The sequence below is a fragment of the Pongo pygmaeus genome, chromosome 20 (assembly GCF_028885625.2).
Source record: "Pongo pygmaeus isolate AG05252 chromosome 20, NHGRI_mPonPyg2-v2.0_pri, whole genome shotgun sequence".
Taxonomy (NCBI): domain Eukaryota; kingdom Metazoa; phylum Chordata; class Mammalia; order Primates; family Hominidae; genus Pongo; species Pongo pygmaeus.
The window spans coordinates 12,795,314-12,805,180 of NC_072393.2; the positions used below are offsets into that span (position 1 = coordinate 12,795,314).

General features: G+C 48.5%; 1 pseudogene; it reads left to right on the top strand.

Moving 5' to 3' along the window:
- The first annotated feature begins 6,311 nt into the window (after positions 1 to 6,311).
- Positions 6,312 to 8,039, top strand: LOC129020160 (phosphoglycerate kinase 1-like; annotated as a pseudogene).
- Positions 8,040 to 9,867: the final 1,828 nt, after the last annotated feature.

Sequence of the window (9,867 nt, forward strand, 5' to 3'; positions counted from 1 at the left end):
GTGAGCCGAGATCACTACTGCACTCCAGCCTGGCCAACAGGGCAAGACTCCGTCTCAGAAAAAAATATTTTTCTTTTTATTTATTATTATTATTTTGAGACGGAGTCTTGCTCTGTCGCCAGGTTGGAGAGCAGTGGCGAGATCTCAAATTGCTCACTGCAACTTCCAACTCCTAGGGTTCAAGTGATTCTCCTGCCTCAGCCTCCTGAGTAGTTGGGGTTACAAGTGTGTGCCACTATGCCTGGCTAATTTTTGTATTTTTAGTAGAGACGGGGTTTCACCATATTGGCCAGACTGGTCTTGAACTCCTGACATCAAGAGATCCACCCACCTCGGCCTCCCAAAGTGATGGGATTACAGGCAAGAGCCACTGCGTCCAGCCTAAAAATTTTTTGTTTCCTTTCTTTAAAACTGTTTTAGGCGTGGCGTCACATGGCGTGGCAGCACATGGTGTGGTAGCACATGCCTGTAATCCCAGCTACTCAGGAGGCTGAGGCAGGAGAATCGCTTGAACCCGCGAGGCAGAGGTTGCAGTGAGCCGAGATCATGCCACTGCACTCCAGCCTGGGTGACAGAGCAAGACCCTGTCGAAAGAAAGAAAGAAAGAGAGAGAGGGAGGGAGGGGGAGAGAGAGAGAGAGAAAGGAAGGAAGGAAGGAAGGAAGGAAGGAAGGAAGGAAGGAAAGGAAAGGAAAGATAGAAAGACGGAAAGAAAGAAAGAAAAGAAAAGAAAAGAAAAGAAAAAGAAAGAGAGAAAGAAAGAAAGAGGGAGGGCCGGGCGCAGTGGCTCACGCCTGTAATCACAGCACTTTGGGAGGCCGAGGCGGATCACGAGGTCAGGAGATCCAGACCATCCTGGCTAACACGGTGAAACCCCGTTTCTACTAAAAACACACAAAAAAATTAGCTGGGCGTGGTGGCGGGCGCCTGTAGTCCCAGCTACTCGAGAGGCTGAGGTAGGAGAATGGCATGAACCCGGGAGGCGCAGCTTGCAGTGAGCCGAGATCGTGCCATTGCACTCCAGCCTGGGCGACAGAGCAAGACTCCATCTCAAAAAAAAAAGAAAGAGAGAGAGAGAGAAAGAGGGAGAAAGGGAGAGAGAGAAGGAAGGAAGGAAAGAAGGAAGGAAGGAAGAGAAAGAAAGAAAGAGAGAGAGAGGCCAGGCATGGTGGCTCACACCTGTAATCCCAGCACTTTGGGAGGCCAAGGCGGGCGGCTTGCCTGAGCTCGGGAATTCGAGACCAACCTGGCCAACATGGTGAAACCCCGCCTCTACTAAAAATACAAAAAATTAGCTGGGCGTGGTGGCGGGCGCCTGTAGTCCCAGCTACTCGGGAGGCTGAGGCACGAGAATCACTTGAACCTGGGAGGCGGAGGTTGCAGTGAGTCAAGATCGTGCCACTGCACTCCAGCCTGGGTGACAGAGTGAGATTCCATCTCAAAAAAAAAAAAGAGAGAGAGAGAAAGAAAGGAAAGAAAGAAAGAAGGGAGGGAGGGAAAGAGAGAGAGAGAAAGAAAAAGAAAGAGGAAGGAAGGAAGGATGGATGGATGGATGGATGGATGGATGGATGAATGAATGAATGAATGACACCAGTGCTGGGGAGGATATAGAGAAACTGGATCCTACTCCTACTCCTACTTTGGTGGTGGAAATGTAAAATGGTACAGAGAGCGCGGTGAGACGCAGAGCGCGGCAGGCTCCCCGAGTCCCAGGCAGGCAGATGAGCTGGAGGGCGGGGATGTCCCGGGACTGGCCGCGGCCCCTACCCCGCAGACACCGGGGCCCTAGCTGTGCCGGGCCGAGACGAAGCCCCAGCCGAGACGCAGCGCCTCTAGGGGGCTGCGGCAGCGGCGAGCGGGAAGCGAGGCGGTCCCGATGGGGCGTCAGGGTGCAGAGGGCCCTGGAGGCGGTCTAGGGACACAGGCTCGGCTGCCTTGCTTTAGACTAGGAAGCCGCGCAGACCTTCGTTCTACCAGACCTTCATGTGGAAGAGAGAAATGGTAAAATGGCCTGGCACATGTGGTCCTGGAAATCCCCAACAGCCTTTGGGAAGATTTACTGACAGTCTATAGAAGGCCTGTGTAGGCCAGGCGCGGTGGCTCACGCCTGTAATCACGGCACTTTGGGAGGCCGAGACGGGTGGATCGCCTGAGGTCAGGAGTTCAAGACCAGCCTGACCAACATGGTGAAACCCCGTCTCTACTAAAAATACAAAAATTAGTTGGGCGTGGTGGCGGGCGCCTGTAATCCCAGCTTCTCCGGAGGCTGAGGCTGGAGAATCGCTTGCAGTGAGTCGAGCTCGCACCATTGCACTCTAGCCTGGGCAACAGGAGAGAAACTCCAGCTCAAAAAAAAAAAGAAGGCTTGTGTATATAATAGGAAAAAACTGCTCAACTTCCCCCTCAACCTAAAATTTTATTTATTTAATTTTATTTATTTATTTATTTATTTATTTATTTATTTATTTACCTGAGACGGAGTTTCACTCTGTCACCCAGGCTGGAGTGCAGTGGCACAATCTCGGCTCACCGCAACCTCCACCTTCCGGGTTCAAATGATTCTCCTTCCTCAGCCTCCTGAGTAGCTGGGACTACAGGCGCCTGCCACCACACCCGGCTAATTTTTTGTATTTTTAGTAGAGATGGGGTTTCACCATCTTGGCCAGGCTGGTCTTGAACTCCTGACCTTGTGATCCACCCGCCTCAGCCTCCCAAAGTGCTGGGATTACAGGCGTGAGCCACTGCGCCCAGCCTATTTAATTTTATTTTTTTGAGACGGAGTCTTGCTCTGTCACCCAGGCTGGAGTGCAGTGGTGCAATCTTGGCTCACTGCAACCTCTGCCTCCCGGATTCAAGCAATTCTCCTGCCTCAGCCTCCCGAGTAGGTGGTACTACAGGTGGCACCACCACGCCCAGCTAATTTTTGTATTTTTAGTAGAGACGGGGTTTCACCATGTTGGGCAGGCTAGTCTCGACCCCCGGACCTCGTGATCCGCCCGCCTCAGCCTCCCAAAGTGCTGGGATTACAGGCGTGAGCAACCGTGCCCGGGTTTTTTTTTGTGTTTTTTTTTTTTTGAGACAGAGTCTCACTCTGTCGCTCAGACTGGAGTGCAATGGTGGGATCTCAGCTCACTGCAACCCCCACCTCGCGGGTTCAAGTGATTCTCCTGCCTCAGCCTCCCAGGCATCTGGGATTACAGGCGCCCGCCACCACACCCCACTAATTTTTTTGTATTTTTGTAGAAATGGGGTTTCACCACGTTTACCAGGCTGGTCTCAAACTCATTACCTCAGGTGATCCGCTGGCCTCAACCTCCCAAAATGCTGGGATTACAGGCGCGAGCCAAGGCGCCTGGCCTTTCCTAGGAATTTTAAAACAAAATGTGCAAAACATATTCATTTACTAACTCTACATTTGTCATTGCACTCCACCCTGGGCAACAAGAACGAAACTCCAGGCCAGGCACGGTGGCTCACGCCTGTAATCCCAGCACTTGGGAGGCCAAGGCAGGTGGATCACCTGAGGTCAGGAGTTCGGGACTAGCCTGACTGACATGGAGAAACCCTGTCTCTACTAAAAAAGAAAAAAAAAATACAAAAAATTAGCTGGGTGTGGTGGTGCATGACTGTAATCCCAGCTACTCAGGAGGCTGAGGCAGGAGAATCACTTGAACCCAGGAGGCAGAGGTTGCAGTGAGCCAAGATCGTGCCGTTGCACTCCAGCCTGGGCAACAAGAGCGAAACTCCATCTCAAAAAAAAAAAAAAAAAAAAGAACAAAACTCCATCTCAAAAATAAATAAATAAATAAATAAATAAATAATAAAATTCCTATGAAATATTGTCTTCTGAAAATTTGAGCATTTTTGCCCACTGGGTTGATGGAGACAGAAAGGGTTCTAGGCCAGAATGTTCATATCTGGAAGACTTTCAAATTATAACTATTGTTACATGTTTGCAGTTTATTCAAGACTGCTGTTACATAGTGGAAAAATTAACTCCTTACTTCAAATGTCTAGTCTACCTAGATGTTTGGAAGTGTCCCATGTATATTAAATGTAGAGGTAGTGAAATATCACTTTGTAAATATCTTTTTGTTAAAATTTATAGGAAACACTGTCTTTTAGAAATTGAATTGTTTAACCACCTTTGTGAGCAGTATAGTACTGTGTATAGTTGCTCAATAGTTTAGAGGAGGTGGGAGGGAAGAAATTGCAAACGGTAATAGGCCAGTGTGTTCATACTTGGACATTTTCAGACACTATTTTTCTGTATGTTTTGTGCATTTTGTTTTGCTCTGTATATAGCATATATAATGGGCAAATGCATCCTAATTTTGCAACATCTAATTGCTAGATGTTAAAGAGGTTGCCAGTGTATGATAAAGTACTTAGTAAATTTAGCATATTTTGTATACTTTGTGTTGAAATTCATAGGAAACTTGTCTTCTGTGAATGACTTTTGGATAGGAATGTGTTCAACCATCTCTAAGCATTACACATGCCTGTACTTGTCCACTGGATTGAAAGCAGAGAGAAGGAAGTGAAGAGGGAATGGTTCAAGGCCAAAATGGTCATATTTAGGAGATACCTCAGATTATAACCACGGTTACATGTGCGGAATTTTATTTAACGGTACTGTGTACATGGTGGACAAGTTAGATGAAATATCTAGTCTTTCTAGATATTTGGAAGTGCTTCATGTATTTAAAAGTAGTAGTAGAATAACACTGATTGTTTTTTGTTTTTGTTTTTGTTTTTGTTTGAGACGGAGTCTCACTCTGTCATCCAGGCTGGAGTGCAGTGGCGTGATATCGGCTCATTGCAACCTCCGTCTCCTGGGTTCAAGCAATTCTACTGCCTCAGCCTCCTGAGTAGCTGGGATTACAGGGGTGCACCACCATGCCCAGCTACCTTTTGTATTTTTAGTAGAGACAGGGTTTCACCATGTTGGCCAGGCTGGTCTTGAACTCCTGACCTCAGATGATCCACCCACCTAGGTCTCCCAAAGTGCTTGGATTACAGGCGTGAGCCACTGCGCCTGGCAAATAATACTTTTTGTAAATAACTTTTAAAAACTGATGGGGCTGGGGCCTGGCACGGTGGCTCACGCCTGTAATCCCAGCACTTTGGGAGGCTGAGGCAGGTGGATCACGAGGTCAGGAGATTGAGACCATCCTGGCTAACATGGTGAAACCCTGTCTCTACTAAAAATACAAAAAATTAGCCGGGCGTGGTGGCGGGTGCCTGTAGTCCCAGCTACTCAGGAGGCTGAGGCAGGAGAATGGCGTGAACCTGGGAAGTGGAGGTTGCAGTGAGCCGAGACTGCACCACTGCACTCCAGCCTGGGTGACAGAGCGAGACTCTGTCTCAAAAAAAAAAAAAAAAAAAAAAACTGATGGGGCTGGGCATGGTGGCTCATGCCTGTAATCCCAACACTTTGGGTGGCTGAGGCTGGTGAATCATTTGAGGTCAGGAGTTCCAGAACAGCCTGGCCAACATGGCGAAACCCTGTCTCTACTAAAAACACAAAAAGTAGCTAGGCTTGGTGGTGAGCGCCTGTAATCCCAGCTACTCAGGAGGCTGAGGCACAAGAATCGCTTGAACTCAGGAGGCAGAGACTGCAGTGAGCTGAGATCGTGCCACTGCACTTCAACCTAGGTGACAGAATGAGACTCTGTCTCAAAAAATAAAAAAAGAAAAGAAAAAAGAAAAAAAACTGGTGGAAAATACTGTTTGGAAGCAGAATTGTTGAACCACCTCTGTGAACAGTGTACTCTCTGTACTTGTTCATTGGGTTGACAGAGGTGGGTGAGATGAAATTTCCTGATTAGGACATTGTACTACAGCTATGCAACATGTTACCATTGGGAGAAAACGGCGTATTATTTCCTACATGTGAATCTGCAATGACTTCAAAATAAATTTTTGTTAAAAAGTACACCACTGGCCAGGTGCGGTGGCTCACGCCTGTAATCCAGCACTTTGGGAAGCTGAGGCGTGTGGATCAGGAGGTAAGGAGATAGAGACCATCCTGGCTAACATGGTGAAACCCTGTCTCTACTAAAAATACAAAAAATTTGCCGGGCGTGATGGCGGGCGCCTGTAGTCCCAGCTACTCGGGAGGCTGAGACAGGAGACTGGTGTGAACCCGGGAGGCGGAGCTTGCAGTCAGCGGAAATCGCACCACTGCACTCCAGCCTGGGCAACACAGCGAGACTTCATCTCCAAAAAAAAAAAAGTACACCACTGGATTCTGCAAGCCTCCCGAGCACACGTCGGAAGCCGGCTCCCTCGCTGTCTGAATCACCAAGCTGTCTCCCCAGCTGTATTTCCAAAATGTCACTTTCTAACAAGCTGATGCTGGACAAGCTGGACGTGAAAGGGAAGCGGGTCGTTATGAGAGTCGACTTCAATTTTCCTATGAAGAACAACCAGATAACAAACAACCGGAGGATTAAGGCTGCTGTCCCAAGCATCAAATTCTGCTTGGACAATGGATCCAAGTCAGTAGTCCTTATAAGCCACCTAGGCTGGCCTGATGGTGTCCCTATGCCTGAGAAGTACTCCTCAGAGCCAGCTGCTGTAGAACTCAAATCTCTGCTGGGCAAGGATGTTCTGTTCTTGAAGGACTGTGTAGGCCCAGAAATGGAGAAAGCCTGTACCAACCCAGCTGATGGGTCTGTCATCCTGCTGGAGAACCTCCGCTTTCATGTGGAGGAAGAGGGAAGGGAAAAGTTGCTTCTGGGAACAAGGCTAACGCTGAGCCAGCCAAATTAGAAGCTTCCAAGCTTCACTTCCTAAGCTAGGGGATGTCTACGTCAACGATGCTTTTGGCACTGCTCACAGAGCCCACAGCTCCATGGCAGAAGTCAATCTGCCACAGAAGGCTGGTGGTTTTTTGATGAAGAAGGAGCTGAACTACTTTGCCGAGGCCTTGGAGAGCCCAGAGTGACACTTCCTGGCCATCCTGGGAAGAGCTAAAGTTGCAGACAAGATCCAGCTGATCAAGAACATGCTGGGCAAAGTCAATGAGATGATTATTGGTGGTGGAATGGCTTGTACCTTCCTTAAGGTGCTCAGCAACATGGAGACTGGCACTTCTCTGTTTGATGAAGAGGGAGCCAAGATTGTCAAAGACCTAATGTCCAAAGCTGAGAAGAATGGTGTGAAGATTATCTTGCCTGTTGACTTTGTCACTGCTGGCAAGTTTGATGAGAATGCCAAGACTGGCCAAGCCACTGTGGCTTCTGGCATACCTGCTGGCTGGCTGGGCTTGGACTGTGGTCCTGAAAGCAGCAAGAAGTATGCTGAGGCTGTCACTCAGGCTAAGCAGATTGTGTGGAATGGTCCTGTGGGGTTTTTTGGGATTTTTTGTTTGTTTGTTTGTTTTTTGAGATGGAGTCTCACTCTGTCACCCAGGCTGGAGTGCAATGGCACGGTCTTGGTTCACTGCAACCTCCGCCTCCCTGATTCAAGTGATTCTCCCGCCTCAGCCTCCCGAGTAGCTGGGACTACTGGCGCATGCCACCACACCCGGCTAATTTTTGTATTTTTAGTAGAAACCGGGGTTTCACCATGTTGGCCAGGCTAGTCTCGAACTGCTGACCTCGTGATCTGCCCACCTCGGCCTCCCAAAGTGCTGGGATTACAGGCGTGAGCCACCGTGCCCGGCCTTCTGTGGGGGTTTTTGAAAGGGAAGCTTTTGCCCGGGGAATCAAAGCCCTCATGGACGAGGTGGTGAAAGCCACTTCTAGGGGCTGCATCACCATCATAGGTGGTGGAGACACTGCCACCTGCTGTGCAAAATGGAACATGGAGGATAAAGTCAGCCAGGTGAGCACTGGGGGTGGTGCCAGTTTAGAGCTCCTAGAAGGTAAAGTCCATCCTGGGGTGGATGCTCTCGGCAATATTTAGTACTTTCCTGCCTTTTAGTTCCTGTGCACAGCCCCTAAGTCAACTTAGCATTTTCTGCATCTCCACTTGGCATTAGCTAAAACTTTCCATGTCAAGATTCAGCTAGTGGCCAAGAGATGCAGTGCCAGGAACCCTTAAATGGTTACACAGAATCTCAGCTCATCTTTACTGCAAAAATTCAAAAAGTGAGGCTGGAGGATCACTTGAGCCCGGGAGGTCGAGGCTGCAATGAGCCATAATCTTGCCATTGCACTACCTAGGAGTGACACCCTGTCTTGAAAAAAAAACCAACAACAACAAACTGGCACTCCACATTCAAAGGGAAGAGAATTAAACTCCACTATTTAAAGGGACTAAATGTTTCTGTCTCCCACCTCCAATAAATTAATATAATAAATCCCTACTCTCCAGTGTGCTGGTATTTGGAGATGGGGCCTCTGAGAGATAATTGGTGAGGTCATGAGGGTGGGGCACTCATGATGGAATGAGTTACCTTATAAGAAGAGACACCAGGGCCGGGTGCGGTGGCTCACGCCTGTAATCCCAGCACTTTGGGAGGCCGAGGCGGGCAGATCATGAGGTCAGGAGATCGAGACCATTGTGGCTAACACTGTGAAACCCCATCTCTACTAAAAGTACAAAAAATTAGCTGGGCATGGTGGCAGGTGCCTGTGGTCCCAGCTACTTGGGAGGCTGAGGCAGGAGAATGGCGTGAACCCAGGAGGCGGAGCTTGCAGTAAACGGAGATCGTGCCACTGCACTCCAGCCTGGGCGACAGAGCAAGACTCTGTCTCAAAAAAAAAAAAAAAAAAAAGAAGAGACACCAGGCTGGGTGCGGTGGCTCACACCTGTAATCTCAGCACTTTGGGAAGCTGAGGCAGGAGGATCCTTTGAGCCCAAGAGTCTGAGGTTGCAGTGAGCCATGATTGTGCCACAGCACTCCAGCCTGCGGACAAAGCGAGACCCTGCCTCAATAATAATAATAATAGGCCGAGTGTGGTGGCTCACACCTGTAATCCCAGCACTTTGGGAGGCCTAGGTGGGCGGATCACCTGAGAACAGGAGTTTGAGACCAGTCTGACCAAAATGGTGAAACCCCATCTCTACTAAAGATACAAAAATTAGCCGGGCATGGTGGCAGGCACCTGTAATCCCAGCTACTTCGGAGGCTGAGGCAGGAGAATCACTTGAACCCAGGAGGCGGAGGTTGAAGTGAGCCAAGATCGCTCCACTGCACTTCATCCTGGATGACAGGGTGAGACTCCGTCTCAAATAATACTACTACTAATAAATAAAAATAATAATGAAAAGACACCAGAGACCTCTCTTTCTCTCTGTCTTTCTCTCTGTCACCCCCATGCCCTCTTCCCAACTTGAGGACACAACCAGAAAGTAGCCATCTTTGAGCCAGGAAGAAAGCCCTCACCAAGAACAGAATCTACTGTCATTTTGACCTTGGACTTCGTGGTGTCAAGAATCGTATTTTGTTATCGTATTGTATTTTGTTATTTTGTAATCGTATTGTATTTTGTTATAGTGGCTCAAGTAGAGTAAAAGACAGAAATGGCAAGAAAGTTAAACCTATCCCACTAGAGGTTTGTCATGGAGGGGACAGAGCGTTGGGTTTAGGCCTGAGCTTTGGAGTTGGAAAGAATTGAGTTCATACCTAGGCTGGGGACCTTCAACAAGTCCCTTGAGTTCTCTGAACCTCAGTAGCCCCTTCTGTAAAAGGAAGATAATAAAGCTGTTGTGAATGCACCTTGAAACTGCAAGACACATGTCTAAGCACCAGGTAGGCACTCAATAAATAGAGGTGGTGCTATTCTTTTTATTAATGTCTTTCTAGTTGGTCATGCTAATGATATAGTGGGACAGGAAGAACTGGGTCTTCAAGACTTCAGGTGCCAGGCTGAGGAGCTCGGACTTGCACTTGAGAGCACTAGGGAGTCATGGG